The sequence below is a fragment of the Salmo trutta genome, chromosome 8 (assembly GCF_901001165.1).
Source record: "Salmo trutta chromosome 8, fSalTru1.1, whole genome shotgun sequence".
Classification (NCBI taxonomy): domain Eukaryota; kingdom Metazoa; phylum Chordata; class Actinopteri; order Salmoniformes; family Salmonidae; genus Salmo; species Salmo trutta.
The window spans coordinates 22,470,527-22,485,473 of record NC_042964.1 but is presented as its reverse complement, the minus strand read 5'-3'; the positions used below and the strand labels follow the sequence as shown (position 1 = coordinate 22,485,473).

The 14,947-nt window shown below is 42.1% G+C and overlaps 1 pseudogene; it reads right to left on the bottom strand.

Moving 5' to 3' along the window:
- Window positions 1-460: 460 nt before the first annotated feature.
- Window positions 461-12,930, bottom strand: LOC115199258 (apolipoprotein L3-like; annotated as a pseudogene).
- Window positions 12,931-14,947: the final 2,017 nt, after the last annotated feature.

Sequence of the window (14,947 nt, the reverse complement as noted above, 5' to 3'; positions counted from 1 at the left end):
ACCGCGTGCCCCAGCTGAGCATCCCTGGCTGGACCTTTTCACATGCGCATCAATCTCATGGATCCACCCACCTGCCAACAAGTATTGTTCCATCCTGTAGTCTACATCCCGCTGAGTGTGGGGTTCCCTCGTCCGGGCACGGGGGCCCCTAAAGAGTGTGCTTGTGTGTACAGTTGAAGTCGGAAGATTACATACACTTAGGTTGTAGTCATTAAAACTCATTTTTCAACCACTCCACAAATTTATTGTTAACAAACAATAGTTTTGGCATGTCAGTTAGGACATCTACTTTGTGCATGACACAAGTCATTTTTCCAACAATTGTTTACAGACAGATTATTTCACTTATCACAATTCCAGTGGGTCAGAAGTTTACATACACTAAGTTGACTGTCCCTTTAAACAGCTTGGAAAATGCCAGAAAATTATGTCATGGCTTTAGAAGCTTCTGATAGGCTAATTGACATAATTTGAGTCAATTGGAGGTGTGCCTGTGGATGTAAGCATTTGAGAATGGAACAAGGAATGATGATTACAACCTGTAGGCCTATCAGGGTGTCAGAGTCACACTGCCAATACCTGTGTTTCTGTTCTATTTCTTGTTTCTGCATCTTTTACAATCAATAAAACTGAGTAGTCTCAGTTGTCTAAGTAACAGTCCTCTAAGGAATGAATGCGATGATGTCACTCAGTTCATCCAGGCTCTCCTGTAGCTGTTCAGCTGTCTGTCTGATCGTCTGGATGAACTTCATGGTCTCTGACTTGACCTCAGCCTTTGGTTCTTCACATGCAGGGTTCAGCTCAGTGGTGGAGTCTGTGTCCATCCCTTCTAACTTACTGGTATCACCCGGCTGTTCATTCGCCTTCGCCTGTCGGATGTTGTGATCTCTTTGGCAACCATGGCGATGAGGAAGATATCAACAGATACAAAAAAAGCTGAAAATATTCCTGTTGCCACCTCTGCCACACAAACTGTACTGGAAGTTTGGGCTACCACATTGCCAATGGTGCCCACCCGGAGAAATCAGAAGAGCTCTGGTATGCACCCCAGGCCCCTCCCAAACCCGCCCCAGCATTTACCCCAGCATTTGCATTGAAATTGTCTATGTTAAGAGCCACTTGCCCTCAGTGTCTCCAAACCCTCAGTGATGTATTGTAGAGATGTCACCACAGAGTTCATCTTCTCCTGGAACTCCTTGATGATGTTCTTGATGGCTAGGCGGTCGGTAGACTGATTGACCATGTTGGTGATTTTCGATACGCCTGCTGTGGCTCCACCAGCGACAGCCACCCCAATACCTACCCCAGTGACGATCAGGGAGGCGCCCAGAGTGAAGGGAGCCAGGATGAGCCCCACTATAGAGGTGATTCCTCCAGCTGCCCCAATAACACCTCCCGTCAGACTACCTATGGTGGTGCCTTTGTGCATACTCTCCAAGCCATCTGCCAGAGTTCTCAGCTTGTACAAGGTGATCTGGAGTTCCTCCACAGTTCTCACTCAATAGAACATTTGTTTAGACAGATCAAATGATTGAATTAATTAATTTATGGATTAATGGATTAATTAATTAATTAACAATCAAATTATATGAAAAGTTAATATGGTCTTGCATAACAAACCTTTTTTTGTGATGAAACTGATAATGAAGGGCTTTGCCATGATGTCACCAGCTGAAGGCCTAATGGTCGGGTTTTGTTGGAAGATGTCACACAGGAGGTCGCGGAGCTCAGATGAGAAGCTCTCTGGGAGAGATCGGTAAGAACCTTCCAATATTTGGGGGATGAGCTTGATTGTGCTTGCTGCAGCAAACTGTCAAGAAAGACTGGTTAATATTACACCGCATTTTGCATTATCAAGAGGCAAATATGGAGATAGAGGTGTTACTTACTGTACACTGAAGCATGTTTAGGATTTTTTCAGGTGAAGAACAAAAATGATTATTATTTTTGGCGATGGTTGATAGATGTATTGTTGTGTCATTACATAATAATGTTCTCTCTCCTTAGTAAGTTATTTTTTAGAATGCTTAGATTTGATTCGAATTTTAAGTCACATGTACAGGGTTTCAGGTTTATTATACGGTACAGTGAAAATGTTCAACTTAGAGCTCCAACAATGCAGCTCAAAGTGAAATAAAACAGTAAAAGTAATAAAGAATATAAATAAATACACAAAATATATATATACACATATTAACACTGTAAAAATTGTAAATGTCCTGCATATGAGGTTGAAGAAAGGAGTAAAAGAATGAGAGAGACCGGGGGAGAGAGAGGTATAGAGAGGAGGGAGAAAGCAGAGGATCAGAGAGAGAGAGAGGGAGGTATAGAGAGGAGGGAGAAAGCAGAGGATCAGAGAGAGAGAGAGACACACAAGAATTCACAAAATGGGACAAACTGTGACGCTCGTCGTAAGGAGTAGACCAAAGTGCAGCGTGTTGAGTGCTCATGATAGATATTTATTTTTTAACTCAGAACACTATACAAAAACAATAAACAAAAAAAACACGAACGTCACGTTCTGCAGGCTTTATAGAGCTGTGCAAAAACAAGTTCCCACAACTGAAATTGGAAGAAAAAAAAACTACTTAAGTATGAGCTCCAATTAGAGACAACGAGGACCAGCTGCCTCTAATTGGAGATCATCCCAAACAAACCAACATAGAAATACAAAAACTAGAACCTAACAAAGAAATATAAAACATAGAATAAACATAGAAATACAAAATCTAGAATGCCCACCCAAATCACACCCTGACCTAACCAAAATAGAGAAAATAAACGGCAATCTAAGGTCAGGGCGTGACACAAACTCGAAATTGAGACTCTGCATGCAGAATTCTGCAAAAATATCCTCCATGTACAACGTAGAACACTAAATAATGTGTGCAGAGCAGAATTAGACCGATACCCGCTATTTATCAAAATCCAGAAAAGAGCCGTTAAATTCTACAACCACCTAAAAGGAAGCGATTCCCAAACCTTCCATAACACAGCCATCCCCTACACAGAGATGAACCTGGAGAAGAGTCCCCTAAGCAAGATGGTCCTGGGGCTCTGTTCACAAACACAAACACAAACACACCCCACAGAGCCCCAGGACAGCAACACAATTAGACCCAACCAAATCATGAGAAAACCAAAAGATAAATACTTGACACATTGGAAATAATTAACAAAAAACAGAGCAAACTAGAATGCTATCTGTCCCTAAACAGAGAGTACACAGTGGCAGAATACTTGACCAAAGTTACTGACCCAAACTTAAGGAAAGCTTTGACTATGTACGGACTCAGTGAGCATAGCCTTGCTATTGTGAAAGGCCGCCGTAGGCAGACCTGGCTCTCAAGAGAAGGCAGGCTATGTGCACACTGCCCACAAAATGAGGTGGAAACTGAGCTGCACTTCCTAACCTCCTGCCAAATGTATGACCATATTAGAGACACATATTTCCATCAGATTACACAGATCCACAAATAATTAGAATACAAACCCAATTTTGATAAACTCCCATATCTACTGGGTGAAATATCACAATGTGCCATCACAGCAGCAAGATTTGTGACCTGTTGCCACAAGAAAAGGTCAACCAGTGAAGAACAAACACCATTGTAAATACAACCCATATTTATGCTTATTTATTTTCCCTTTTGTACTTTAACCATTTGCACATCGTTACAACACTGTATATATACTGTACATAATATGACATTTGTAGTGTCTTTATTCTTTTGGAACTTTGTGAGTGTAATGTTTACTGTTCATTTTTGTTTATTTCTGTAATGCTTAGGCGTAGTGGAGGAGGAATCAGACGCAGGAAGCAGCGATACGGGTGAGGGCTTTTTAATGTGCGACACAGCTAAACACCTGCCACCCCAAATAGTGAACTCAGTGCACACAAAAATCAAAGTGCCCCAAACACAGGGGACAAAACACAGTGAGCGACAACCCACGCACTAGCGCTAAATACAATACAGCGCATAACAAAGCAACTAACAGATAAACAATCCCGCACAAAGAGCAGGCGGGCCAACTAGCTAATATAGCCCCGCTAATCAACCCAACTAAGGACAGGTGCAAACAATAACAGAAAGGGGGAAACAAAAAGGAATCAGTGGCAGCTAGAAGGCCGGTGACGACGACCGCCGAGCGCCACCCAAGCAGGAGGGGGCGCCACCTTCGGTGGGAGTCGTGACAATTTCACTTTTGTATATTATCTACTTCACTTGCTTTTGCAATGTTAACATATGTTTCCCATGCCAATGCATCTCATTGAATTTAATTGAATTGAATCGAGAGAAAGAGAGAGGAGAGGGGGTAGTGGAAGAGGGTGAAGGAGAGAGAGAGAGACAGAGGGAGGGAGAGAGGGATGCAGAAGGAGAGAGCAGGGAAGAAGGAAGGTGAGAGGGAGGGAGAGAGAGAGCGGAGAGAGAAGCATGAGGAGAAGATGAGGGTGAAAAAGAGAGAGAAACAGGGGGAGGAGAGGAGGGGGAAGAAGTGATTGGGCAGGTCAGACCACTTGTAGGCTTGGTGCTGGTCCATCGGAAGGATTGTTTCCTCCTTTTCTTGCTTTGTTGAAAATGTTCCCTGGCGATGCATTCGGTTTGTTTTTCCGTCACATGGCTCCCCCTTCTCTCTCTCTCTCTCTCGCTCTCTCCACTTTCTTCCATCTCTACTTCTTGACACCTCTTTCTGTGTTGTTGGTTTAAAGGTTCAATGGAAAAGCCCCCTGTGGTTCTCACCCACCCATTCAAACCCACACACAAAAACACAAGCACGCACACACACACACACACAAACACACATGCAAACACACAAACACACACAGATACTCTCGCTCTCTTTCTTTCAACTAAATTCAAAGGGCTTTATTGGCATGGGAAACATAGCAAGTGAAATACATAATCAACAAAAGTGAAATAAACACAAAAAAAATTACAGTAAACATTACACGCAAAAGTTCCAAAAGAATACAGACATTTCAAATGTCATTCTCTCACTCTCTCTCAATTCAGTTCAATTCAAAGGGCTTTATTGGCATGGGCAACAAATGTTTACATATGTTTTCTCTTTCTTTCCCTCTCTCATCCATGTCTCCTTTCTTCTTTCATTGGCTGCACTACTCACTTGAATATGGAGTGAAAAGAGAAAGGAGTAGTAGCCTGGAGAGTCCTTAATGACCTTGTCAGTGGCGATTTTAGCATGTAAATCTTGGTGGGGCAAACTCCTCCAAAAGGTTTTAGATACATACCAGCAAAGCCACTACACAACACAACACTAAACAATACATTAGCTGCACTATAACGGTGACAAACGGTGACCACAAACTGTTAGGGCCTACATAAAGCTGCCCCAACCGCAGAGCTTTCTTTTCGCAATCCGTTATTTCGATGAAGACATTAATGAGCGAGCTAGGTCTGACGTAGTCAATACAACTATTTGTTCAGCACTTTTTAAATGTACAGCCACAGAGTTCAGAACATGGGCCATTGTTACAGTATTCTCCCTGTACACCAAGTCAGAACCGAAGGAAAAATACAGGGGTATATAAGCAGACAATGAAAGCTTTTACAATATTCAATGATTATATTTCTCTAAAACAGCCTATAGGCTACATGTGCACCACCAAGTCAGAACAGTAGGCTAAGTTATGAGGGGGAAAGGGACCACATTTATTAGGGTGAGGCACATTGGCTACTAACAGCTTACTACACAACATACACTTTATTTTAAGAATGTTAAATGTCAGAATAATAGTAGAGATAATTATTTATTTCAGTTTTAATTTCTTTCATCACATTCCCAATGGGTCAGAAGTTTACATACACTCAATTAGTATTTGGTAGCATTGCCTTTAAATTCTTTAACTTGGGTCAAACATTTTGGGTAGCCTTCCACAAGCTTCCTACAATACGTTGTGTGAATTTTGGTCCATTCCTCGTGACAGAACTGGTGTAACTGAGTCAGGTTTGTAGGCCTCCTTGGTCGTACACGCTTTTTCAGTTCTGCCCACAAATTTTCTATAGGATTGATGCCGGCTATTTTGTGAAGCGCACCAGTCCCTCCTGCAGCAAAGCACCCCCACAACATGATGCTGCCACCCCCGTGCTTCACGGTTGGGATGGTGTTCTTCGGCTTGCAAGCATTCCCCTTTTTCCTCCAAACATAACGATAGTCATTATGGCCAAACAGTTCTATTTTTGTTTCATCAGACCAGAGGACATTTCTCCAAAAAGTGCAGTTGCACACTGTAGTCTGGCTTTTTTATGGCGGTTTTGGAGCAGTGGCTTCTTCCTTGCTGAGTGGCCTTTCAGGTTATGTCGATATAGGACTCGTTTTACTGTGGATTTAGATATTTTTGTACCTGTTTCCTCCAGCATCTTCACAAGGTCCTTTGCTGTTGTTCTGGGATTGATTAGCACTTCTCGCACTAAAGTACATTCATCTCTAGGAGACAGAACGCGTTTCCTTCCTGAGCGGTATGACGGCTGCGTGAACCCATGGTGTTTATACTTGCGTTCTATTGTTTATCAGATGAACGTGGTACCTTCAGGCATTTGGAAATTGCTCCAAAGGATGAACCAGGCTTGTGGAGGTCTATAATTGTTTTTCTGAGGTCTTGGCTGATTTCTGTTGATTTTCCCATGATGTCAAGCAAAGAGGCACTGAGTTTGAAGGTAGGCCTTGAAATACATCAACAGGTACACCTCCAATTGACTCAAATGGTGTCAATTAGCCTATCAGAAGCTTCTAAAGCCATGACATAATTTTCTGGAATTATCCAAGCTGTTTAAAGGCACAGTCAACTTACTGTATGTAAACTTCTGACCCACTGGAAATTGTGATACAGTGAATTATAAGTGAAATAATCTGTCTGTTAACAACTGTTAGAAAAATGACTTGTGTCATGCACAAAGTAGATGTCCTAACCGACTTGCCAAAACTATAGTTTTTTAACCAGAAATTTGTGGAGTGTTTGAAAAACGAGTTTGAATGACTCCTACCTAAATGTATGTAAACTTCCGACTTCAACTGTACATATATATATATATATATATATATATATATATATATATATATATATATATATATATATATATTTTAGCTAAACAGGTGGGGTTCAAAACAGTTGCCTGCCCTGAATGACTGGTCGTCACTGGACCTAAAAAAGGAAGATAACAAACATAGACACGCACATATTCACTTTTCACAATTTTTGCATACGTTTTGCGATCTGAGGTAACATTCTTAAATAAATAATAATATGTTTATAGCAGAATGCACACATGAATCCTTGTTTTCAGTCAAGTATTTTGGTACTGGATTATATTTAGTGTCGGCATCATTCCGAGGTCTGAAACGTCTATTCCAGTCAACAGCAAAGCTCCATCGCCACCTAGCGGTCATCATTAGCAAACCTCCACAGTGGTGGACAATGCAGGTTGAATTTAATGTGCGTGCTCAAGTTGATGTTTTCTGGTTACATTAAAATCAATGATATAAGCAGACCAGACCCAGCTTCTGTTGCATGGGTGTCTATGTGAGAACCACCCCCGTTAAGAAGACATGGAACTGACAATTTTTTTCAAAGGTAAATGGCCTATCTTCATTTTTCCATCATCTTTGGTTGAAGTGTTTGAAATTGGCTCTGAGTTCTCAGTTCTACCAGTAAGGGGACTCAGAGGTTTGCATGAAGAAATCTTCACACGTTTATGTGAGCCTCTAGACCAGAGTTTCCCAAACTCGGTCCTGGCCCCCACTTACCCTAGCACTACACAGCTGACTCAAATAATCTAAGCTTGATGATGAGTTGGTAATTTGATTATTTGTGTAGTGCTACGGCAAAAACCCTAGCACTGCAGGAGCGTGTTTGGAAAACCCTGCTCAACTTTTACCCTAGGAGGTCCGGAGCCTGCTGCTATTCTGTTCTACCTGATAATTAATTGCACACACCTGGTGTCCCAGGTCTAAATCAGTCCCTGATTAGAGGGGGAAAATGAAAAAAGCAGTGGGACTGGCTTCGAGGTCCAGAGTGGAATTTGAGGGCTCTAGACATCCAGCCTTAACCATCCCCTGATGGTTAAGGCTGGCATTGGGGAAAAAAATGATCCTAGATACATTATGTGCTCAAGGACAGCTACCCAAAGCTGTCAATACTATCTAACATAGTTAATGGAACCCTTGAAGCTAAGGGATCATTTTAAGGGGTCATGCCTGAAAGTATGTCCCCTCTCCCTCTATGTGTGGTTGATCCTGTGTATGCCACAAAGTAGCTCTATTCTGCACTCCTTAATTGTCAATGAGAGGCAGCATGTCTTTAGAGCCTTCTGGGAATAGATCATTTAATTTTCCTTTTCACGAGGTCCGCACATAACCTCAAACTATGGGTCCAATGAACGTGATCTTCACATCTACACATTGCCGCGTGATTCGTCTCTGACTCAAAGGCCTCGTATGCCCTCTGGTCTAGAAGAATACAGAGCCATTTGGGACGCAGACCTGGTCTACTACACTGTTAGAGAAAATGGTTCCCTCTAGAAAAACACAATATGGTTCCAGGTAGAACCTTTCTACCCAACAAAGAACCCTTTCAGAACCCTGTCTTCCATAGCCAGGTTGCCTGACAACATCACGAAAATGATGCATGTGCATCACAGGGGAAGAAGGCTGTGTGTTGTTATGATTCTGAACTGTCAGATAGCTATCAACAATGACAAGCTGCCATATGGGGAATCGTAGGCAGCTTGTTTCCGCTAGTTGTGTCTTGTGCTTGATACCATGTCTTGTTATGACTTACACCACATCTATAATAATATGGCAAAAATTCGAACTAACAACTGTAACAATGTATTTGAGAGACAACAAGTGCTTATTGTGGAAATGTATTTGATTTCAAAAAACATTTGGAGGCTAAATATAGTTTACATGTTGTCAACAATCCTATGATTCTAAGCCGACCCCGTCTGTTTTGCCCTGAAGATGTGCACTCATCTGTTTTGTTGCTAGACTATGGAGAAGGTTCTATATGAAAAGGTACTGTGTAGAACCCTTGTACTTGTAGAATAACACTTTTAGAACCCTTTTTTTCAGAGTGTAGACTGTATAGTCGTTGTTGACTTTGTGTGCCCTGGTCTCCTAGACTTGAGGGGTAGCTATTCACCAATACGAAAGCCTATGTTGGGGCGTGTTGGGGCGGCAGGGTAGCCTAGTGATTAGAGCGTTGGGCTAGTAACCGAAAGGTTGCAAGTTCAAATCCCCGAGCCGACAAGGTACAAAATCTGTGTTGGGGTGGCAGGGGGGCGGCAGGGTAGCCTAGTGGTTAGAGTGTTGGGCTAGTAACTGAAAGGTTGCAAGTTTGAATCCCCAAGCTGACAAGGTACAAAATCTGTTGTTCTGCCCCCTGAACAAGGCAGTTAACCCACTGTTCCTAGGCCATCATTGAAAATAAGAATTTGTTCTTAACTGACTTGCCTAGTTAAATAAAGGTAAAATAAATATGCATTAGGTACACAGCACTGTTTGTTACAGTAGATTTCACAGAATCCAAAGGGTAGTTATTATGTAATTTCTGCTTAACCATGTTATTTTAAAGTAACAATACCTGGTAAATAGTAGACTTTGTGTGTGTGTGTGTGTGTGTGTGTGTGTACATTATTGTGCCTGTGCATGTTTGTATATGCACATTCAGTACATTATTGTGCCTGTGCATGTTTGTATATGCACATTCAGTACATTATTGTGCCTGTGCATGTTTGTATATGCACATTCAGTACATTATTGTGCCTGTGCATGTTTGTATATGCACATTCAGTACATTATTGTGCCTGTGCATGTTTGTATATGCACATTCAGTACATTATTGTGCCTGTGCATGTTTGTATATGCACATTCAGTGCCTTCTGAAAGTATTCAAACCCCTTATTCCACATTTTGTTGTGTTATAGCCTGAATTCAGAATTGATTCAATAAATTAAAAATCTCACCCATCTACACACAATACCACATAATGACAAAGTAAAAACATGCGTTTTTTAACACCCCTGAGTCAATACATGTTAGAAGTATCTTTGGCAGCGATTACAGCTGTGAGCCTTTCTGGGTAAGTCTCTAAGAGCTTTGCACACCTGGATTGTACAATATTTACACATTATTGATTAAAAAAAAAAATCTGCCAAGTTGGTTGTTGATCATTGCTTAGACAGCCATTTTCAAATTTTTTCATAGATTTTCAAGCCGTTTTAAGTCAAAACTGTAACTAAGCCACTCAGGAACATTAAATGTCGTCTTGGTAAGCAACTCCATTGTATATTTGGCCTTGTGCTTTAGGTTATTGTTCTGCTGAAAGGTTAATTTGTCCCCCAGTGTCTGTTGGAAAGCAGACTGGATCTGGTTTTCCTCTAGGATTCTGCCTGTGCTTAGCTTAATTCCGTTTCTTTTTATGCAAAAAAAAACTCCCCAGTCCTTGCCGATGACAGCCACCACCACGGTTGAAAATATGAAGAGTGGTACTCAGTGATGTGTTTTGTTGGATTCGCCCCAAACATAATACTTTGAATTCAGGACATAAAATTAATTTCTTTGCCACAATATTTGCCGTTTTACTTGCCTTATTCCTTCTTTTCACTCTGTCATTTAGGTTAGTATTGTTCTTTATCCATCCTTAGTTTTCTGCTATCAAGCCATTAAACTCTGCAACTTTTGTAAAGTCACCATTGGCCTCATGGTGAAATCCCTGAGCGGTTTCCTTCCTCTCCGGCAACTGAGTTAGGAAGGACGCCTGTGTCTTTGTGGTGCCTGGGTGTATTGATACACCATCCAAAGTGTAATTAATAACTTCACCATGCTCAAAGGGATATTCAATGTCTGTGTCACACCCTGATCTGGTTCACCTGTCCTTGTGGTTGTCTCCACCCCCTCCAGGTGTCGCTTATTATCCCTGGTGTATTTATCCCTGTGTTTCCTGTCTCTCTGTTCCAGTTTGTCAAGTCAACCAGCGTTTTTCCTTGCATCCTATTTTTCCCAGTCTCTGTTTGTTTCTAGTCCTCCTGGTTTCGACCCTTGCCTGTCCTGACTCCGAACCCGCCTGCCTGACCACTCTGCCTGTTCTGACTATCAGCCTGCCTATCCCCTTGTACTGTTTTGGACTCGGATATGGTTTCTGACCCCTGCCTGGCCTGACCTCGAGACTGCCTATCGTCTGGTACTGTTTGGGCTCTGACCTGGTTTATGAACTCTTGCCTGACCCTGACCTGCCTTTGCCTACTCCCTTTGTTATAATAAATATCGGAGCTCTACCATCTGCCTCCTGTGTCTGCATTTGGGTCTCGCCTTGTGCCCTTATAGTAGGCTGCTTTTTTTTTACCCATCTACCAATATGGTGCATTTCTTTACGAGGTATTGGAAAACCTCCCTGGTCTCTGTGGTTGAATCTGTGTTTGAAAGTCACTGCTCGACTGAGGTACCTTACAGATATTTGTATGTGTGGGGTACAGAGATGAAGTAGTCATTCAAAAATTCATGTTAAACACCATTAATGCACAAAGAGTGAGTCCATTTAACTTATTATGTGACTTGTTGAGTACATTTTTACTCTTGAACTAATTTAGGTTTGCCATAACAAAGGGGTTGAATACTTATTGACTCAAGAAATTTCAGCTTTAAATTGTTTATTAATTTGTAAGCAATTTGAAAAACATAATTAAACTTTGACATTATGGGGTATTTTGTAGGCCAGTGACACAATCTCAAAATGTTAAATTCAGACTGTAACACAAAAATGGGGTGTGAATACTGTCTATGGGGTGTGAATACTTTGTGAAGGCACTGTACGTACTGTGCTTAGCCGATGTCTGTACAGGCCTGTGTGAGCTCCAGACAGAGCTCCAACAGCAGGTCAGTGCCAGATGACTTGCAGAAAGAAAGAACAGGACACTGTGCTGTTATATAATATAACAGGGGAATGAGCTGGAGTTTGATAACCGGGCTGGCTGGCAGGCTCAGGGAAGGAGAAGGGGTGTCCTCCAGTCATAGTCCACTAAACACACACATGCACGCAAGATGCACACAAGGACAAACATTCGTGCAAGAACATGCACACTTGCACACACACACATAACAAAGTAAAACTGTTGATATTGTGAGCGTACCCTTGCTGGTCTGCCAGTACCAGTTGTGTCTCATTTGAAAGCCAAGAGCTCCAGTTTGAAGGAGCTATAGTTCTGGTCTTTCTTCTTTTTTGGATGCATGTTGTAGCTGGCGTAAGTAATTACTCGTTCTTGGCGATCTTGAACTTATGCATCTTGAACCAGCCCAACATCTTGAACCAGCCCCCAGTCCTTCAAGGTTGGCATCCGTGTACAGTCGGAATGGAAGAGAGAAGTCTGCTTAGGCCAGGAAAGGGGCACTCAACAAGGCTTTCTTCAAACGATCAAAGGCCTGTTGGCATACTCGTGTCCAGATGACTGGGACTTCCTGTAACAGTGTTGAGTGGTGCAGCCACTTTGGAGAAGCCTGGATGAAATGCCGGTAATAACTAGCAAAGACAAGAAAGGACCGTACTTGCTTCATAGTCTGGATAACTGGCCACTCCCTCATCAATTTAGCCTTGGAAGGATCTGTAGCCACCCCCTTCTAGCTGATGACGTGGCCAAGGTATGGAGTTTCAACCCATGGTCATGCAGCTTCTGGAAAACCTGTTCCAGAAAGGCCAGATGGCTCTCGATATCCGGCGAGTACACAATGATGCCGTTGAGGTAAATCAGCAGGGAATCCCCCCAGACCCCACTGCATGAGCCTCTGGAGCATGGTGGGGGCATTGGTCAAACCGAATGGCATCCGCTCAAACTCGTAGAGACCCAGGGAGGTGGTAAAGACAGTTTTCTCACGGTCCACTGAGCTTTCTTCAGCCTCGTTAGTGACTCCACTAGGCATCTCTGTGAGTGGCCGCGTTCTTCCTGTAATCGACTCATTGCTTGGAGGAGAGCCCTCAACTTGGGTTACAAGCTCGGGGACAGGCCGATACCGCTGTCCACACACACACACACACACACACACACACACACACACACACACACAGTCTTCCAGTCATATCCTAGTTCCACAATCCTGTGCACCTGTGAGGAGTGGGAGAAGGTAGGTCTGGGATCTCCACCTGAGAACTCACATATCCCTGTCTACATACATGAAGTATGGTGACAGGTTTGTAACACTGTAGGATAGCCCCCCGCTGTCTCTCTCTCTCTCTCTCTCACTCTGCTTGCTCATTTACTGTATATACACTGAGTGTACAAAACATTAGTTCATTTACATTTTTTATTTAACCTTTATTTAACTAGGCAAGTCAGTTAAGAACAAATTCTTATTTAAAATGACGGCCTACCCCTGCCAAACACTAACCTGGACAACGATGGGCCAATTGTGCGCCACCCTATGGGATTCCCAATCACGGCCGGTTGTGATACAGCCTGGAATTGAACCAGGGTCTGCAATGACGCCTCTACCCCTGAGATGCAGTGCCTTAGACCACTGCGCCTCTCAGGAGGTTGCTATTGTTCCTTTCATGACAGACTGACCAGGTGAATCCAGCTGAATGCTATGATCCATTATTGATGTCACCTGTTAAATTCACTCCAATCAGTGTAGATGAAGGGGAGGAGAAAGGTTAAAGAAGGATTTTTAAACCTTGAGACAATTGAGACATGGAATGTGTATGTGTGCCATTCAGAGGGTGAATGGGCAAGACAACAGATTTAAGTGCCTTTTCCACAAGGTATTGTAGTAGGTGCCAGGTGCAGCGGTTTGTGTCAAGAACTGCAAAAGTTGTGTGTGTGTGTGTGTGTATCAAGAATGGTCCACCACCCAAAGTACTAGTAGCTGGCATAGCCACAAAGTCTGATTTTTAACCTAACCTTGACCACGCTGCTAACCCGAATGCCTAACCCTAACCTTAATTTTTGTTTTCATTAACTCTTACAATATAGCACATTTAGACTTTGCAGCTGGCCTATCTAGCGGAAATCACTCAGTTCTGCCTCAAGGACCAGACTCATCCTAAGAAAGCTCAACCTGCTTAAGGGGCATTAGATGAAGAAAAATGTATATTACAAATTGAACATCTATTGCAGAATAAATCAATGTTAGAGTTTACATAGCTTGCCATAAATGGATGTTGCATTTTACTTTATGTGTTGGTTATGTAGGCTTCATTGTTTTCTACTACAGATAATAATATGATTAGGCTATATCTTTACTTTTTTCATTCCAATTAATTTAACTTGATTTTAAAAAATAGGACTTGGAAATATGGAAATATAGATTAGCCAAATTGTTTTACCTAAGAATAACCCCAAAATTAAGGACTAATTAGCCTACTCTGTTGTTCATGATTTGTTGTCATGGAGGACTGATTGGGCTCATTGCTTTGAGTTGAAAAATATATGCAGCTCTCGGAATTACATGCTTTGAGCACTACTGGAAAGTGCTCTTTGCACTTGAAAAATGAATTCCATATGCTGCATTTGCTATTGGCCTGTTGTTTACGTTTTTGTTGGTGACACTTTGATATCTTGATCATTTGCAGCTGTTAAGTTTTCAAACGTGCACGAGTTTGAGCATGTGTCCGTTAGGCCTATGGATTATTTTTTTTTAAATCAGCACGACTTTGATTGAACAATAAAAGCTGTCGTTGTCTTATTAAATTAAACTCGGGGGAGTTTAGAAGGGAGGAACTCAAACTTTAGATGGGAGGAACGAAAGTGTGCATTTTTCACAAGCTGTCCACTGGGGCATATTCTGTTACAAAATGTTTCTTAAACAGAATCAAACGGAAAGAAACAGGGAGGGATCTACCTGAATTTGTTAAATAGAAACTCTCTGCTCTGTTTGCTTCTGGTTGGTTCTTAAACAGTTTTCGTAAGGAATACACCGTTGGTCACAAAAACAATGATTG